We start from the raw sequence: 16,703 nt of genomic DNA, 5'->3' as shown, positions 1-16,703 counted from the left end.
TGATGCACCAATTTTGCGTGTTCCGACCCCTTCCTGGAGTTGTTCACGGATCCCGGCCTTCCAACAGATAACTCAAAACGAAACATAAATTTTCTAAATTTGTTTGCCTGCGTTTGTTAGAGAAGTTTGCTCGAGACACTGGTAATGGGCAGAACAGCCACCACGCAATGTACTAGCGTTTAAAGCAGCTTACCTGATCAAATATTGACATTTTTGTTGAGGCAATGCGTGTGCTAACAGCTAAGCTGCTCATCGAAGAAACGGTCGCATTAAAACACTTACTAGAAGTTCCTATGTTGCCGGACACCTCAGGATTGCAGGCGCATAGTTGACGAAAGGTAGGAGTTAGAAACCCTGCTGCCATATGGAAAGCTCCAACTGGCTTTTCGTATTTCGGCTTGTTTGTTGCCACATCTTTATGAAGCTCTTGTTGATATGTCCGCACTGGCGTGTTGTTGGAAATGTGTTAGGAAGCAGAAGCAGTTCTGGAAGATGGAATGCCATTTAAAGTCTACACATGAAGGTCTTGTTCCGTGCAGGCTGAACAAAGCTAAAGGAAAACTTTATCACCCATTGTGTAGTTAAAAGTTCTTGAAAAGCTCTTCCGTTGTGCTTTTCAGCTTACAATGGCCATTACACCATTTCAGCGTTACACTTTAATCTTGCACTGATTGTATTTGCTTGGTGCATGCATGGCGGCCCAATCCCCTGCGGTGGTGCGATCAGTCCTCTGACACGTGACCCTCCGCCAGCCTGGACGCCCAGCTGGAGCAGCTGGAGCAGAAGGTGCGCGCCGAGCGAGCGCGGGGCGACGCGGCCGACCAGCGGCTGAAGGCGACCGGCGCGACGGTCAGCTCCGCGCGCAGCTCGGTCCGGCAGCAGCTGCGCAGTCTCAAGTTCGTGTCGCGGCCGCAGGGCTGGTCGCGGCCGGCGGGGCAGAATGAGATCGGTACGCGACCCGGCCGCACGGACGGCTGACTGGTCATGGGGTGGTGTCTGCTGACCGACGCAGGGTGGCCTGAGCGGGTGGGTCGGTTTGGGGTCCTTCCGATCACGGCGGATTTGTGAGCGATCCTTTAAACTGATTTCTGAACCTGCCGGTGTCGGGTAGCATTGACTGAAGTCAGTTACAGTCTGGTGATGAGTGGCATTGAAATTATACACGATTTTTCATTTTTCACCGCTGTACATTTGAATCGTCGTTTTTTCGACGGCTTCACTGATCAGAAGGCAATAACACCAATGTCTTTGGCTAGTAGCGACACTTTTTAGGAACTTGGCAGTGCATGCTTCTGCTAAAACTACTACCATTGCCATCCCTGGTGGAACGACTCTGAATAAAAAAAAATGGTTTGATCAGTACAGTAACCAACCATTAGCCACTTCCTCTGATTTATTCCTAACAAAGTTTTCGTTTCACCAGCGCCACTAGTTCAAGCCCTAGCCTTCAAACGATGTGATTGCAACGACTTAACTATGCAATTGTGCATATCTTTATCACCTAGCTCATACAACTCCACCATGAAAATAAAGGTCTTAGAATGTGATGCTGTGGGAGATTAACGCCGATTTCATTAACTGCAAGGGATTGACAAACATTAGTGTGCATCTGTCGCGGAACCGCAACGTCAAGCGTTTTAGCCAGTCAGACTTCCTTCGCCATAAAATTTCGAATCTTTGTAGCATAATTGATTCCTGCTCAGCAAACGTTCCCTTGATTAGATAGTTCTAATCTTGTTGTTGCTCCCAGGCTATAACTTACGTAAGTAGTCGGCTCCATCAGGAAGTTACGGATGTTAAGTGAAGAACCTCGATTGGTTCTGACAGGTGTTTGCTGGTGCGCTGATTTAAAGCGGCATGATTGGGAAGAAACTTATGATAGATGCATACGCCTAGTTTGTTTAATCGGTACAGTGTGGGACATCTTACCACACCACAGCCGGCCGTGTTCTTATTTTCTAAAGATAAAACAGCACTGTTAGTATCTGCAGTGTAGAATGACCAGGATAATCGGCAGGCAACTTATTGGCTTACTTACGATATCCGTTTTGATAAAGGCATGCAGCCTAAGTGGCAATGCATCTATTTCTTCATTCGCCTGGTAATTTTACGAAGAATAAAACCAACAGTCTATCTTACCTATATGCGTAATGCTTCTCTCAAATGCATTAACGATTAACGTATATTTATGTTCAGAAAATGGTAATTGGCATCATTATTTTGACTGAAGCATTGGAGTAGTGGAAATATTTATTGTGCAGCCGTCTTTAGCTTTTCTGTTACAAACGCTACCTTAAAATCCGACTGATTAGTTTGCTGAGAAACCCGTCAATGCTTAAAGGGATTGCTTCATATTTGAGGACATTGAGACAATCGTGAATATGGTGGGAGCCGCCCACTTGTGGCTAGTTGTGCGCTTTTAATAAAAGACCGCTCTTAGTTATAAAATTGTCACCAGTTAGTAAGCTTGGTCCTCATTACGACATCGTCTCCCGGCTTCATGAAGCATCCCTATGATGTTGTATGATGTATCCCTAGTCGCTGCCAGAGTCTGCGCGCCAGCGGGTTTCGCGACATAACTTTAAACGCAGTTACTGCTAACAGCTAAACTTTCACCACATGTCCAACGCGAATACCTACCTGCGACGTAGCTTATAACCCAAAAATTGATAGGCAACGTTATTTCTAACTCAAGAACTTCTCGTGCAAAAACTTCTCGTGCAGAAAATTATCATGCGTAAGATTCCATGTGACAAACCCTCTAACGCAAAAACTTCTCCGCAACGTCACTTTTAATGCTGGAATTCTTAACGCATAAACTTATGCGTGACATAACTCTGAAAAGGAAATGTTTAAACGCCACATCAGTTCCACGCGACAATGTTTCTCCAGCAACACTTGCTACACGGCACGACTTATAAGATAATAACATTTAACGCATATGCTTGTACACGACAAAACTTCTAATGCAAATAGTTCTACACGATATCACTTCCAATGCAAATACTTCTAACATATAAGCTGCTACGCGAGAAAACTTTTGACGTGAGATCTCCTGACGCGAATGGCTGAAATGGGCTTCCTTCGAGGGTATGGGAAGTGTGTTCCGAAGTGCGAATTTTACGCTGCTTCATCGACAGAGCTTCCCTAACGCCTCTGCGAGGTTCGGGCTCGTTTTTCCGTAATGGATTCTCCGCTCACTACTACTACCAGGGTCCTGCGAGTTGCGACTAGTAGCGCTAACAGTAGGTCAAAACGGGGAACTGAGCTTTTTTCTGAACTCGGTTCTTCCATTGCAAAAAGGCCCAAGCGACGATGCGATACTCTGAATAGCATTGTGGGTGTCTGGATCCGTCCCAGTTTGATCAATAGACCAACTTTCTTGCACGGCCATAATCGGTACCCAATGACATCGTTTCGTGTGGTATCAGGGGTCCCTGACCGACAGAGCAGCCGTCTTTTTGTCTCAAGGCAGGGGTGTGGTTTCCCAAAATAGGGTTGTGGAGGACTGGGAAAATACAAAATGACGCAACTGCCTCCAAATACGCCTAAAACGGTGTCCTCTCGGACCTCCTCCCACTTTATTCACAGAGTTTGAGGGCTGTAGCCTGAGTTGAGGTAGGGGGGGGGGGGTGGAGCGCACCAAATTTTATAGGAAACTACACCCATGTTTCAAGGTTATCTGAGCGACGCAGGACACCTCAATGATTTTGTTATGCTCTAACCACGTCTTTATTTCCTTAGTGCGACCCCTGAGTGACAGAGAAACCTCTGTCTGGTTAGCTAAAAGATACCATGTTGTTAGGTGACTCTTGCGTGTTAGAAGTTATAACATGGAGAAGCAATGCCCCGCAGAAGCTTTTATCCGAATTTAATCGCATGAAATTTTATGTGTCGGAAGTTTTTGCATATGGGGTAATGCGTAAGGTTTTGCATAGGGTTTTGCCTGAGACATTGCGTCGCACTGAAGAAATTTCGTGTAATGGTTCTCCGTTTAAAGATTTCGCGTAGAAGTTTATGCCTCAGACGTTCTTGCATTAGAAGAGATGTCGCGTGGAAGCTGCTGCGTTAGTAGTTTTGTCGCGTAGAAATAATGTCCTGTGCAATTTTTCGCGTTGGCAGTTGTGCCGCGTAGCAGTTAACACAGTTCCTGTTTTGTTCTTGCATTATTCTTGCATTGAATGTAGGGTGGCATTGAAGCTTTTGCGTAGAAGTTTTGTCGCATAAAATTAATGTCGAGATGTAGTTCATGCATTACAAGCTCATGTATTAAATGTAATGTCGTCTGGAAGTCGCATCGCAGTTCTGTCGTTCTGTTCTGTACCAGTGTTTGTGTTAGAGTTATCGTCGGCACACCGTGTCACAGTGGGCGCTGTAGCGGATAACGTGACTCACTTGATTTTCTTTTACATGCAGCATTGATGGTCTATGCATATGAATGCAACGTACAAGCGATACGTGTTTCTATCCTTTCTCGTGGTGTTCTTGTACGTTGTTTTCTCCTCTATGCCATTTTCCTTACTACAATTTGCATTTTCGGTTACGGCCCTATTTCTCAGCTATCTGATTTTGAACGTCACGTCCATCATAGTCAATGTCAGTATCACATCTGCCCAAATACCTGCGTTATTTCTGGCCAAACGCGGTTTGTCAAAAACCGCGTTCTGGAAACATGCAGTCGGAAGTTCAATCTGCCTGCTAGCCAATGACGCTCTATCGTTGGGACACGTGGTGCTGCATCACCGAAAACACGAGTGGCTCATTGGTCATGTTTTTCTTTGTCATGAGTACAACACAGCCAATGAGTTGGGGTGTCCGCGTGACGTTTCTGTGACGTCATACATATTTGGATCAAATCCTTATAGGTGACGTGTAAAAGGCTGCACAGATCTACGTGCATCAGGCCCAGAAACCTAAAATTCCATATCAATGTGGAGCAGTCCTTTAATCAGAATCCGGTTAGGTGGTAGCATTGTGATCAAAGGCTGAAAATTTGAAATGTTAAAAAAGATACAAATGCTGCTTTTGCCATCAATTTGACGGTGTAATTGGCATGAAATGAATGATAAAACTGTCACATTGTGCGCAAGGTAATTAGTTCCTTTGCGTTGCCTGAGATGCTCTCTACGAATGTAAATATTGGTCGAACTACGCGGACTACGACGGAGGTGTGGGTTCACGTCCCGGAAACCATGCACATGTGATCCGCTGTGACGGACGACTGGCAACTGACCCACATAGTCAGGATGGTGTGGCCTTGACCCGCGCCGGGGTGCGGTTAATCTGACACCTCCCCTAAGAGTTGTGATCGGAATATCTTCCGAAAGGTGCGGCGTAACAACACCAATACGCTGCATGGCAGTAGGCGATTCAATAGCCAACCTTCTGATGTTAAATCAAATGCACCTTTTGAGGCCGTTGACCTGCACCAGGACAGGATCAAGCCGCAGCTGTCAGCGGAGCCAATTGCTATGGAATATTTCAAGGTCATGCGAAAACGGAGTGTTAGATGACGTCATGCAACCTTTGCTATGACTTCCGAGCCAATAAGAAACATGAAGTTAGGATTACAGCTAATTCCCTTGGACGTGAACCAGGTATAAACGCTAGGTCAAGGTCGAAACCGAGCAGCCTTGTCTGACCTGATCCACAGCGGGTGACATGGAGCTGCTCCGGTTCAAGATGATCAGCCTGCAACAGCGCTACGAGGCGCTGGGCGCGCCGCTGCGGTTGAGCTCGCAGGACTCCATCCAGTCCACCGCCTTGGTCGCCTCCAGGAACCAGTACCGCGTCAATAGGCGCACCCGCACTGCCCTGCTGGCTGCCGAGAGTGAGTGGCCTTCCCGCCGGCCGGTGCCGAGGGCGGGGCGGCGAAAACGGCCGGCACAGGTGCACCAACCGTTCGCATCTGGGGAAACATTTCACGTAGGCTCCGAAGTAATGCGTGAAAAGAAACCGCTTTTACTCATGGAAGCCTTGAGCTCCTGGTTTTCGGCGCCATGGGCTCTTGCGCCGAAATAAGCGACCTTCGTTATATCAGGAGTTACTGGTTAGAATAAGGGGTATGGTTGTAAAGGGGCGCTTCAACAGCCTTGGTCATCGTGCGCCCAGTCAGTTTACGCATGCTATTTTAAGCTGTGTGCCAATCTGTTATGACGCGGAACGAAGTCATTCGTTCATGTAAAACAACACGACCTCTGTCAGCAGTCCCATCCTGAGTATCACATTTACTCAGCTAGTTAGTTACCTGCGACCTGGGCTGTACACGATTCGGAAGTTAGTGCGTCTCAGAAAGTCAAAAACGGTAACCCCTTGAGGCGGTCAGTGCGTGTGATTTAGTGATGGTCATGTGCCACGGTACGTTCGATTGCGCACTGTCCGAGCTCATCGCTCGTCCTCAGGCATTGCGTGCCTCCCGCGTTGGCCTGGCGCAAGAGCATTACGGGCGCCGCGCGCTGTCGCGGTGGAACTCTCTTAGACCCGAGCGCGGCGACTAATTCGTAATTGATTTTCACTTAAGCTGGTCCGGCCAGGTACACGAAGGGAAAGAGGCGGGGCAGAACGGGCGGGGCAAAGGTGAATATGCATTTTGCCGCGCAGGAGAAGGCTGCTTCGTGAGCAGGGTGGGTCAATGGGATGCTGTCTCACATTGAGTGCATAGTTCTCGGTGAGGTTCTTGCGCCTCAAGCACGTGGGAGGCATACTGGCATCGACTGGGAGGCTTAATACACAGGTAGTGAGAAAAGTCCATCCCGCAGTTATAACACATGCATTGCGCACTGTGCCCACGCTCTTCCTCGAAAGTGGTAAGGTGTTGTCACAAAAAAGAGACTTGCGTAGGCTTAGGCGGATAAGGTGTTCACGAATACGGTGTTCACGCAATCATTGACATGCATGGGAATCGAGCTCTTCGATATATGTATATATATATATATATATATATATATATATATGAAGATATATATATATATATATATATATATATATATGTTTGGTGTTCAAAGCATTGTTGTACTGAGTTAACAACGCAAAGCAAAAATTGCAACAACAAAAAAACAAGGAGATCTGAAAGTCAGTAAATGTTTCGAACTTGTGCAAGATCTTTGATTGAAATGATACACAAATATGAACCACTCCAGCCCCACATTTTAGCATCTGATATGCAGTGCCATGCTGAGGGGTGCTCAAAACACAGGCTGCTAAGCTGAAGGGTCTCGATGGTCTGTACAGAGTATTAAGCTGGTAATTCATTTCTTCAAAAGCATCGGTACACTCATAGGTCTGTCGCATCCCTGCACCCGATGTACAGCACGATGGTGAGGATTGCCCCAACATAAACGACTATGCGGCTTAACTGATCCGTACCTCGCGTATGGTCTGAAAGTAACCTGCTACAAGCCATCTTAGTGTTTACTCTGTCGCACCAAGTAACTCGTTACATGACAATAATGTTAAAGCAACTACTTATGAGTTATTTCTAAACGCATTTTCACCGTGCCTTACCTGAGACACGTCTCTGGAATCCCGCTCCACGACGACGTTGCGTTTTTGTGTAATGACACGGATGAAGCATACGGATGTACGGCGATCCCAATATCATGAAGTCCGCGTTCGCTAGTGCTGTTTGTTCAAGTATTCACCTAAAGTTGGTGCTTAATGTACCATGCTCCAATGCGTTCCATTTGCCTACCATGTGATCCTCTAGTAGTGTGTACGCTCCACGTAAACGGACGTCCTTGGCCGTTCCTAAAACCGGTCTCAACTCCCGGGCAACTGCTATAGTATATCACATAAGCAACGTTTTGCCGCGAGCATTTTGCTTTTAACCCATCTACGGTCCCATAATGATTCCACTTTCAGCTGAAAAACTGAGGTCTCCAGGCCCGATCTAACTAGTCTGGACGCTGAGTTAGGACCACAGGTCCGCGCTCCCTTGAAGCCGTGCAAACCACTCGATCGCATGGCGCAAACGCCTGTTCGCACAACTCGCCTCTATCAGTGGTAGTTTTGCAGACTGCATTTGTGGGGAGCTAATGTGGAGTTGCATGGAGGATGTGTAACACAAGCGGCCGACCACATTTGATATCCCTGGCATCCTGCCTCAAAGCCCGATTGTACTGCATTTCTGCTCAGCACACTGCATGACTATACACAGGAAGGTCCTGGTATCCCAAGGACGGAGAGAAACGCGCGTTTCTTCTGGTCTCTAGTGGTGGGATGGTAGTTCAGGCAAATTGTTCCTCCTTTGACGCCAAGTCCCTCGAATGTGATGTCTGGATTGGTCGATTGTTTTGGTATATTTTAGTCGCAGCGTCTAGACAGACTGTTCCCTGTCTCTCACACGCCTTAGGCTTTGGACTCTTAATTTGTATTCAATAATGTTTGCTATCACTCTTGACCATGGCCACCACTTCAAAACGTAAAATCATCTTTGGTGTCCAGCGAAGCAAAAATGATAAAGGTGACCTGGTGAATTGCTTGGAATGCTCCCCGCCCTCCTTGGACAGGTGGTTCCGAACTTACTCAACTCAAACTCAACGAAATCCAGGCAGAACCTCTGCAGTAATTCCTCAACCGAGGGCAGTTTTCGTGGAGTAACGAACAGCCCCGAAGCCAAGGTGCAGGACCTTGGAGTAATATTCTATACGTGCCTGTCGTGGGGCGCCCATGTAGCACATGTTACGAACAACTGCTTAGGACTTCTGATCGGACTCATTGCGCATTATCATGTTCAAAACGTCATGTTACGCATTATCTTGTTCAAAACGTGATTGCCTTGGTAGGGGCGGTAACGGCTGATAAGCCAGGCTGACTTACACTGAGTCGGGCTGGCTTAGCCCCAAGCATTTAACTCCTTGTCATGCCCCTACACTCAGCCAGTGTTTTCAGGTTTGGTGAATCGTCGTCCCCGGGGCCACTAAGCGGACCTTTTGATGCCTACATGTGGACTTGGTCACGGTGACGAAAAAAATAGCACCTTATGGGGATGGTCTGAAGTGGTGTAGTCAAAACTAAGGACGGCGGGCGTAATTACAACGATGCGTCATTGCGTGACGTCTTCGCTTTACCAACAGCCCTGGTGAATTCAAGACCGCCTATTTTTAACGTAAGAGCCGATGAAATGGTGCTTGCTTTCTCACCCTTCCTCCGTCTCCTTGGAGTGCACGCTGCCACTTGAAAAACATGGGTTGACTCTTTCAGCAAATGTTGTTCATTGAGAGCGCTTCGCCGCTCCCCGAGAGCCGTTCACTCAATTCAAAGCAGTCATACCGCTGTGTTGTTCTCTCTCGATGACTCATCAGAGACTAGAAGCACAGAGTCGGAGTAAGCAGGTGCTAGGGGCACTCGATGCTCTCAACAGACAACAAGCTGTTTAAACTATAAAACACGACGCCCGTGAAGGCTATTACTCTCCTGCATTCCTGCAATGTAGAAAGTATCTATTCGGAAAGAGATGATGGATTGCCAATATCGGCATTTGTCTAGATGCATCTCAGTGTTCCCAGCTTGAACCCATGGGCTCATCTTCTGTCTTGGCACCAGTAAGGAACGGGCGATCATCTCGCGCGGAACACACATATCCACACCATTAGCGTCAGTAGTGCTCTCCTCGAACGCGAAACTAAAATTGCGCCCATCGCATCTGCAGACATATGTATTGATCTAAAACCCATTCATCAAACGGCTCTTCCGGATTCGCGTCCAGAAATGATCTCAATACGATATAGGAGATCTCATCGCCAGATGCCTATGCACTAAAATGCTACACAGGTACGCCATTGCTGCCAAAAGTAGTAAAAACACGATGAGCACAGCTAAAAGCACTACAAACTTATAAGGATATAAATGGCACACGAGTGTGCGTGTGCATCAGCCACAAAATCACAGCATATCAAATCTCCACACAGCTGCTCACGTCCTTCGCAACACACTTGAAGGTGAACAGTGAGCGGCACTCGGTTACAATAACCGGCAGCCTCTTCCACGAGGGCGACACTCAGTACCGAAAGCCCTCTGTGAGCATGCCAGCCTGTATGTTGGTAGCTCCAGCCGTCCTGCCTCAGTGGAGCCAGTGGCGCTGTGGGATATCGAGGACCTGGCGGTAAACACAGCCGTCCTGCCTCAGTGCAGCCAGTGGCGCTGTGGCATATCGAGGACCTGGTGGTAAACACACCCGTCCTGCCTCAGTGGAGCCAGTGGCGCTGTGGGATATCGAGGACCTGGTGGTATACACAGCCGTCCTGCCTCGGTGGAGCGAGTGGCGCTGTGGGATATCGAGGACCTGCCGGTAAACACAACCGCCCTGCCTCGGCGGAGCGAGTGACGCAGTGGGATTCCGAGGACCTGGCGGTAAACACAGCCGTCCTGCTTCGGTGGAGCCAGTGGCGCGGTGGGATTCCGAGGACCTGGCCGTTAACACAGCCGTCCTGCTTCGGTGGAGCGAGTGGCGCGGTGGGATATCGAGGACCTGGCCGTTAACATGCAGCGCAATGTGGGTGGCCCGTTCTGGTAGCTTAAAGCCTTATAGGCTTTAGGGACGTCCCGCACCTCGATTAACTGCTGTATTCTATACCATCCTAGAGCCTGGAGTGCCGGATCGGTCCTGTCCTGATGCCGTGTCCCTGTCACAACCCTGGCGGCAAACTTTTTGGATCTCGCACAGTTGATTTTTGGCGGCCCGTCCCCATACCGAAAGACAATCCAAAAAATAAGGGAACACGTGGGTTTCAATTAAAAGTTTTAACATGTCCTGGGCAAAGCGATGCCGCAGGCAAAAAAGAGATATCAAAAGTGCATTGCACTGCCTGGCCATCTGACTAATAAACGACCCCCAGGACAAAACGGGGTTGATGACGACACCGAGCAGCCGGACCGAGCGAGACGTCATGCGGCATTGGTGATCGCCAAGTGAAAGCTTTTCGCCCTTTTCATATGCTGCCTACTTACAATAAGAATAAGGTCAGCTTTTGAGTTTCATTTGAAGGGAGTTTGAGTGAAACCAGCTCTTCATGGTTGCCAAAATATGCCCCATTCGAGTCTGAAGAGCAGTAAGATTTGTGTTACATACCTTCGCTCGGTCCAGCAGCTGGGTATGCTGTAAGCATACACAATGACTCGACAGTTGGACAGGTAGCACGGCAAGTTGTTGGTCATAAGACTGAACAGGATTAGTCCGGGTATCGATCCCTGTGGTACGCAATGACTCGACAGTTGGACAGGTAGCACGGCAAGTCGTTGGTCATAAGACTGAACAGGATTGGTCCGGGTATTGATCCTTGTGGTACGCCATGTGTGACGGCAGGAGAGTCGCACCCCCACCTCTGATCGTCTTACTCCGTCCGGCGAGGTAGCTCTTGAACCACGGGGATTGATTTCATACCATACCGGCTCGTTGAGGAGGACGCCGCGGCCGACGCTGTCGAAGGTTTTGCTCAGGTCAGTTGCTGCGATCGATGATATGTCACCACTGTCTAAATTGTGCGATACCCAGTCGACAGCGTCGCGCACCGTGTCCTCCGCGGAATGGCAGACCGCGGACTAAATGACATACTGTTGGCCGAACAGGGTATTGTTATCGGTGATGTGGCAAGATAACTGGTTAGTGACTGAACAAGTGGGAAAGTAAGTGCTCGCGCGAAAGAGTTCGTTAGTTTTCCGGAGGACCATCGACTTGATTCGAAAACAGACGTTGAAAGGGAAGAGTCTCTATTAGCCAAGGAGTTGCAAGGCAAAGGTGAGAGAGGGGTTGAAAGGGCGGCGTCGCACACTCCGAAGTCGTTGTCGTCGTCGTCGTTAACACGAACGCGGCTCGCACCGAGCCGCGCCGGCGAAGTCTGAACGTGGACTGGGCTCGCGTCGAACCGCGCCGTCGGAGCCTGAACGTGGACCGCTCGGCAGCGACCGTGTGTCCCGGCCCGCGTGTCCCCATAAACCCACGTGGCCCACATCTGGGCTCCAGATGGTGGGGACCAATCGGCAGAGGCGCCGCTCACACCATCGCGGATACGCCGCCGTCGCGCCGGCAGCGACGGCCCGTTTGTTCGCTAACAGTAAGGCATCGGGCAAAAATTAGACGCAATGCTCGCATCCCCAGATTTTAAAATCGACAAAACAGTAGCCACTTTCAACTACTCCAGGAACACACATGTCGCGATGCACGTGTTAACGAGTCGCAGCACGTGGGGTGAGCCAACAGCCAAACAGCGTTTCACCACGCTCAGAGGGACACCGTCGATGCCGCCCCCATCCGACGCGTTCGTAGCTCTGATGCGCGGCTCAGCTCCGGCAGTGTGATCGGATGCGGCTTGAACGCGGCCGCCACGGCGATTGGACGCCTGATGTTGGACTGCCCCGTCGTCACGTCACCGTTCACATCGGCCGCGATGTTGGAGCGGACTTGAGCGTAGTCGCTTGATGTGCGCAGTAGCACTGTATCGTCTAATGTCGGCGTGACAAAAGGAGTCGATCGGTAGCATTGAAATGCGCTGACAGTCCGCTGTTCCCGAGCGCCAAGTATGTAGGATACGGCGTGGGTGTGCAGCGACGGACCCGCCATTCGCCCTCTCACAGGCAGCCAAAATGGCGACTGGTGCCGGGGCCTCAGCCCCGGAGCATTGCACCGGTAGGTGCGCAATGAGGTCATTAGCGTTGCGACCATGCCACTTAGTGTGGTACATAATACGGGTCATTCGGCCTGGGCGATTTCGGTCAATTACTGGCCGCGGGCAATTTGGTGGCGGTAATTCCTCACGATGCGCCAATCGAATTTTTTCATTTGCTGGGCTTCCCTGATGAATGCTGATCGTTATCGTGTACCCGCGCCGATAATGGTTGCTGACCTGAAATGAGTGTGTGGCCTCTTGCTCGGAACAGTTATCTTGGGTCTGGTAGCAATTTGAAGACCAACGTACAGTTTGACTTCGTTTGACCTTAGTTGGCTCGAAGGTCATGACCTAGCAACCTCACAATTTTACCACAGTGCGTTTAAGTACAGGTCAACACACTATCTGAATGTGGTGTCTTTAGCTCTCTTCGCTCCTGAGATCTCAGGATGGTCAAATCGACCCCCGCCCGAGCGATGGGCATTGTCTTTGGGGCTCATTTTCATGCGAGAAATTGATGTCATTCTTCACTCATGAGCAAATGATGATGTGGTGATCACTGTGATTACTGTGATTCCTGTGAAATTATCACCAACGGGACCTTAATTAAGAGATGATATAGTATGGGCGTCATGAGCATCAAAGTCGGAGACTTCACATGTTTACAACATGAGTTAAACATGTGCCAAGACATGTGTTTTTCAACATGCGTTAAACCTGTGTAAAATCAGCTGGCCTAATTTCACTACCATGCCCAAAATATGTCCCGGTCAAGCCTTAGGGGCGTTGCATGCAGCCCCTGTCGCTGTCGCAGGGATAGGGTGACAATGACATTTCTTAAGAATAAAGCGACGACTAGTTCCAAAATATATACATCTACAAATCTACGTATCACTGCCACAGCATCTACCAACACATCTGCAACAGCTTTACCGCTGATAAAGCAGATGCGGTAACATACGAAGAACAGGGTGAGACTTAACACGCGCTGTGGTGGGGGATCAGATTGACCTCCACCCGAAGGTTTTTTCAGAATGGTTTCCTAACGGCGCGGCGTAGCCGCGCCAAATTTTGCATAGCTGTAGAAAATTGAATCGCCGATCGTTTAGCATCAACAATTTAGATGTACTTTGTAAGGTCGCTGACCTATGGCAGGTCAAAGTCAGGCCATGGCTTCGGCGAAGGCAATTTCTAGGGAATCCTTCAACCTGATCCAACAACGGGGTGTTAGACGAAGCCATACATCTCTGAGATGCTTTCTTAGGCAACATAACAGTTGAATGAGCAAATCAATTTTACGTAAGGTCAGGTATGAAGGTCACACCAAGGTCAAAGCCAATATTTTGTATAACTCTAGGACTTATTGTATGGGATAGTTTCTGGTGCTCATTTCGAGTTTATTCATAGCAGGAATCGTCTTATACATCCTCCATGGACTTCTTAGAGGTCAGAATAAATCATTGACCTAAAATTACCCAGGTCAACATTTTGTTTTAGGAACATACTGCCTAGCGTAATCTTTGTCGCTTAGTCAAATGCGAAACTCAAAGCAATGTTGTATCATTTTGATCACCTTGACCTTCAAAAGGTCAAAAAGGTCACTGACCTTAAATGAGAATGTGAGCTTTTGCTTAGAAACAGCTATCTACGTTCTGGGGGCACTTAAAAGACCAACCTAGGACTTGACCTTGTTTGACCTTTTTTGACCCAAAGGTCATGGCCTAGGAATCTGAAACTTTAAGCTAAGTGAGTTCACGTACAGGTCGACACACCCTGTAAATTTGGTATCTATAGCTTTCTTAGTTCCCGAGATCTCAGGAGGGGTCAAATTGACCGCCTACCCCCACCCCCCACCCGAGCGCAGGGTATCTAGCCGGCCACCCGGGCGTGTGTTAAGTGCTTAAGTACTTAAGTGATATTCAACGGAGCACGCTGCCTAGGATTGGGTTTGCTGGTGGATGCAACACTTAACAAACAATTTCTGATGTAATAGACGTTCTGACTATCGTCCTCGATCTGCGCGTTAGCATGTGCACACTAACCAGAATGTGTGCATTAGTTCGCATACGCCATACCAGGGCGGTAGACCGAACAATTATTCCATACATAATGCTCTGCATGATATATCACAATTATCGTATCGTAGAGCCGTAATCACGGAATATTAGTCGGTTAACAAAAGTCCTCACAAGCGCGTGAATGCTAAAGTAACGGACGTCTCTGTCTGCTCATTTCACAAAACTGCAACCAGGGGTGTCAACTTTGGTAAATTATGGGAGAGGCCAAACTGAAGGCCCGGTAACATTCCCCTCCCTATTTTTTCACTGGACTCAGCCCACCCCATTTTGATAACAGACAATATGTTTATGATTTTTGTTTTATTTATAGAAAGAAATATCTCATTTAAGCAGCATGGTAGTCATGTAGCGAAGAATTAAGGGAGCAGGCACTAGACGCACGTGCCACTTCCGATGGGCAAGTGAAGGCGCCCGTCAGAGGCCGCCTTTGGGCGCCGAAGGCGCACTTCTATGGCAACCACGGGACGTGGCACGTATTTTGGTTGTGGGGGTCGTGGATAGGGTTAGCTATGAAGGACTTAGTCATCCCCGTAGTCCAGAGTTTTTCACTTTAATCTTACAAACCTTTGTGTATCTTATGATTATAGGGGTGTAAAGTTTAATGCATCGTTTATCCGTTCAGTAGTTACAATTTCCATCTGGTGTTGCGAGCAGCCACGACTTTTTATTACGAATGGTAGGGAAGGTTCTTTTGTTGGTGACGCAGAGCTATATACAAGGAACATGTTGTTTCATTAGGAGGCAAAAATCCGATTACATTAACAGATCCGTCAACCAGGAATGCGAGCCAAACCTTCCGACTAAGTAAAACCACCTACCATTTTTGCTCTCAAACTAGACTTGACGATCATGTGAGGAAATAATTCTGTGGTGGAGGTCAAGTTATCCCTCTGCATACTAGCGCCACTGCACAGAAAGTGCAAAGTAGACGGTCTCGATGTGATGGTCAACTTTTACCTACGCTTTTGCAGCATTCCACCCAAAAGCATTAGGGGGCCCAACTCAACTTTGGATGACCCTCACAAAGAATGCAAATCGACAGCCCTGCCTGCAACCAAGTTAGATTTCTGACCAAGGTTTTATCAACAGACTGAAACCGAAGATAAGCAAACAATCCATTGTGATCCATTGATCCCAAATGGTGCGTCTATTTGTCAAACAGCATGACATGAAATCCGTCATTCCAGTGACAAAACTATGCTTTGTTTCAGTGGGCAAGGTGGACGACATGGATGGCATGAGAACCGAAATGAAGAATATGTCCCAAGAATTCGTTATAAAGATGACGACAAAGGGACGAAGACCTTCAAAATAACTTCCGTAGCCGACCGTCTCGTGTGTCCCAGCAGTTTGTATCCGACTTCTGCTCACGTCAAGCACTTGCCGATTGCTTTTTACGAATAAACGTAGCTATTAAATCGGGGGATTTGTAAATCGGCCTTTTTTGCAAGACCACGTAGCGCAAGAAAATGGTTTTCCCGGGATAAGGTGAACCATCTTTCAGCTGAGCACAAATAGCCTTAGTCAGATCGACGTAGAAGAACCACATGTGTTGTACATGCGCGACCATAGATTGCGCTGGAATCGGCAATTATCAGGTGAATTCCATGGAAACTAGACATTTTTACCAGCCCTTACTCTGTGCTTAAGGAAGTGTTCTACATTGGAATATATTGAAGCAAACTTCAGACACGATGGAATAAGCTCACCCATAACTATTGGTATACTTTGAAATGAAAAGACCGCTTCAGACAACAAAATTTCCCTTTTTAGTCAATACGCTTCTCAATACGTAATTCTTTAATTGCGTCATGAAGCGATTTATGATGTTTGATGTGCTGCCAACCGACCGTGCAAAATTGCCACTCTAGCATTCGCTTGTAGTACCTCAACTTATCTAGAGCTGACAGTGGCGGTGCTGGACTGTTGGCTGGAGCAAATATCGTTATGGACCTATGTTTTGGTCCCCTCTCGTGGCGTTCTTGCATATCTGCCCTTGAGCTTAAGTCGTTCACTTAATTTC

The 16,703-nt window shown here is 48.1% G+C and overlaps 1 long non-coding RNA gene across 1 annotated transcript; it reads left to right on the top strand.

Annotated features, from left to right (window-relative positions):
• Window positions 1-829: 829 nt before the first annotated feature.
• On the top strand, window positions 830-16,141 carry LOC119099757 (uncharacterized). The gene is made up of 3 exons (XR_005094414.1): window positions 830-949; window positions 5,654-5,830; window positions 15,892-16,141. It is a non-coding gene; the product is annotated as an uncharacterized LOC119099757 (long non-coding RNA).
• Window positions 16,142-16,703: the final 562 nt, after the last annotated feature.

Source organism: Pollicipes pollicipes, unplaced genomic scaffold, assembly GCF_011947565.3.
Source record: "Pollicipes pollicipes isolate AB1234 unplaced genomic scaffold, Ppol_2.1 Scaffold_4881;HRSCAF=5763_pilon_pilon_pilon, whole genome shotgun sequence".
NCBI classification, from domain to species: domain Eukaryota; kingdom Metazoa; phylum Arthropoda; class Thecostraca; order Pollicipedomorpha; family Pollicipedidae; genus Pollicipes; species Pollicipes pollicipes.
This window is presented reverse-complemented; position numbering and strand designations above follow the sequence as displayed.